The sequence below is a fragment of the Pseudomyrmex gracilis genome, unplaced genomic scaffold (genome assembly GCF_002006095.1).
Source record: "Pseudomyrmex gracilis isolate BER0280 unplaced genomic scaffold, ASM200609v1 scaffold_3584, whole genome shotgun sequence".
In the NCBI taxonomy this organism is placed as follows: Eukaryota; Metazoa; Arthropoda; class Insecta; order Hymenoptera; family Formicidae; genus Pseudomyrmex; species Pseudomyrmex gracilis.
The window spans coordinates 1-3313 of record NW_018024168.1 but is presented as its reverse complement, the minus strand read 5'-3'; positions in this window follow the sequence as shown (position 1 = coordinate 3313).

The window sequence follows — 3313 nt, the reverse complement described above, 5'->3', positions numbered from 1 at the left end:
TCGAATAAATCTGTGTCCAATAATTTTGTGTCCAATAATTTGGTGTCGAATCGATCGGTGTCGAATCGTACTGTGGTCAAACGGAACACGCCCGGAGGATAGAAGGATGGACAGATAAGAGGGAAGAAGACAGTATGTTGGTAATTGAAGGAGACTTTAACGCGAGGGTAGGGAGAGAGGGAGGAGGTTTTGAGAGAGAAGAGGGGGAGAGTAGAGAAAAGAAGGCAAAGGATGGGAAAATAAATGCGGAAGGGAGGAAATTAGTGAGATGGATAGAGAAGAACGGATGGGGTATTTTCAATAGATGCACAAAGAGGGATGAAGAGGGAGAATATACCTTCACGGGAGGGAAAGGTAATACGACAATTGATTTGGTGTTAGGGGGGGAAGAGGTAAGAGAGAGAATAGAAATTTTGAAGATAGGGGATAAGATAGATTCGGATCATCACCCGGTGGAGTTATGGGTGAGGGGGGGAGGGAGAAGAAGAGAAAGACACGGCAAAGAGAGGAAAGTATGGAGGGGGGTATGGGATGAGGAAGGGAGAGAACAATTCAGGGAAAAGATGAGGGGATTAGAGGCAAGAAATGGAAAATTGGAGGAGATTTGGAAAGGTATGGAAGAAAGTGTGAAAAAGGCGCTGAAGGAAATAGAGGTGGAAAGGGGAAAAGAGGAAGGGGGAAGGAGACAAAAAGGTTGGTGGGATGAAGAATGTAGAGAGGAAAAAAGGAAAGTGAGGAAAAAGTTGAGGGATTGGAGGAGAAGAGGATTAAACGAGGATGGATATAAAAAAAGAAAAAAGGAGTTCGCAAAGTTATTTGAAAGAAAAAAGAAAGAAGAAAGAAAAAGATGGGAGGAAAAAGTTAAGATGGCGAAAAGGGAAAATGAGGTCTGGGAAATAGTGAACAGAGAGAGAGGGGGAAGAAAAAGAGTGAACGAAGATATTGATATGGAAGAGTGGAAGGAGTACTTTATGAGATTACTGGGAGGGGTAGAGAGGAGAGTGGTGAGAGGAGCGGAAGGAAGAAGTGTAGAGAGGGATGAGGAAAAGGAGATAGGAAAGGAAGAGATAAAAAGGGCGATAAGAAAATTGAGGGAGGGGAAGACGTGTGGAATAGACGGGATACCTGGAGAGGTGTGGAAGTATGGAGGGGAAGAGATGGAGAGTTGGATAGGGAAGTTTTGCAACAGGGTATGGAAAGGAGAAAGTTGGACAGAAGAATGGAAAGAAGGGATTATAGTACCCATAGTGAAAATGGGAGAAGGACAGAAGGTAGAGGAATACAGAGGGGTAACCCTAATGTCGTCATTATACAAAATATATGTTATGATACTGGCGGAAAGACTGGAAGAGGACCTGGAAGAGAAGAGAATAATTCCACATAATCAAACGGGTTTCAGAAAAGAGATGGGAACAATAGATAATATATATACGATAAATTATCTAATAAACAGGAAGATAGCGAGGAAAGGGGGAAAGCTGGTGGCACTATTTGTGGACCTAAAGGCCGCATTTGACTTGGTGGACAGAGGCAAATTGATAGAAGCGATGAAAGAAAGAGGGATAAGAGAGGGGATAATTAAAAGAGTGGAACGGGTAATAAGGGAGACAAAGTGTAGGGTAAAAGTAGGAGGGAAGGTGGAGAGTTGTTTCTGGACGGCGAGGGAAGTGAGGCAGGGGTGTCCGCTGAGCCCTATGCTCTTTAATATCCTATTAGCGGACTTAGAGGGGGAAATGGGAAAGATAAGATGGGGAGGAGTGAGGCTAGGGGAAGAAAGGGTGTATACGCTGGCATATGCGGACGATATGGTGATGATGGCGGAGGGAGAGGAGGAAATGAGGAGCATGATAGAGAGGCTAGAGACGTACCTTGAGAAGAAGAAAGTGGAACTGAATGTGGAGAAAACAAAGGTGGTGAGATTCAGGAAAGGAGGAGGAAGAGAAAAAGAGAAGGTTTGGATGTGGAAGGGAAAGAGAATTGAGGAGGTAAAAGAGTTTAAGTACTTAGGATATGTCTTGAGAAAGAATGGGAATCAGGAAGGGCAGGTGAAGAAGAGAGAGAGGAAAGCGGCAGCGGTAATGGGACAGGTGTGGGGCATTGGGAAGAGAAGATTTGGCAAGGATTGGGGAAGGAGATTATGGTTATTCGACAGGTTGATATGGACAGTAATGGAATATGGCGTGGAGATTTGGGGCTGGAGAGAAAGAGAAGAGCTGGAGAAATTGGAAGAAAGGTATTTGAGGTGGGTGCTAGGGGTAGAGAGAAAAACACCGGGGTACTTTGTTAGAGAGGAGCTCCAAAGGGAGAAACTATGTGTAAGAGCAGGGAGAAGAGCATGGGATTACGAGAGGAGACTTGGAGAGGGAAGAGGAAGCAAAATAGCAAGGAGATGCTGGGAGGAGATAAGGGAAAGAGCGAGAAAGGGAAGAGATTTATCGGAATGGGAAAAGGAAAGAATGGAGTGCTTTGAAAGAAAAGGAATAAAGAGAGAGGAGATTGAGAAGAGCCTGAAAGAGATTGAGAAGGGAGAAATATGGAGTGGAGAGTGGGAGAAAAGAGAAAGGATTAGGCAAGAGGAAGAGAGATGGGAAAAGATAAATGATTCGAGTTACAACAGGTGGTACAAAATGGTAAAGGGAGGGGGGTGCCGGAATATCTGAAGAAGGGGTGGAAGGAGAAAAGATGGTCAAGGCTGGCGAGATTCAGGTTAGGGAATGAGGTAGGAGAAAGAAAATATTGGGAGAAGAAGGAAGAGAAATTGTGTAGATTATGTGGGGGGAAGGAAGAAACTTGGGAACACATTTGGGAAGATTGTAGGAGTTGGAGGGACGGAAGGGAGAGCTGGCAGGAAGCGGTGTGGGTGCTAGGACAGAAAGGAGAAGGGGAATGTTGGTTAAAGGAGCTGGAGAGGGAAAGAAATGGGGGGGGGTGAGGAGGGGAAGTCGGGTCACGAGCATACAGGAGGATGGAAAGAGAGTCAGGAGTTGGGAGAGGAAGAGAGAAGTGGAATGGAGGGAAGAAGGGAGGGAGTGGTTGGGAGCGCGGAGAGGAGAAATGAGAAATGGAAAAGGAGGCGAGAGGAAGCGGAAGTCTGGAGAGGGGATGTGTGTGTGTGTGGAGGGAGTGGATGAGAGGGCGAGGATACTCGGCTTCTCATTAGCTCGAAGGAGTAGGTTAGGTTAGGTTAAGAGTAAGAGTTAAGAGTAGATGTAAGTGTAGATGTAAGGGCGTAGCGGATAAGACTAGATGTAAGGGGTAGGGTTAAGGATGGAATAGTTTTAGATTTAAGTATGTAGTAAATAAAAGTGGATAT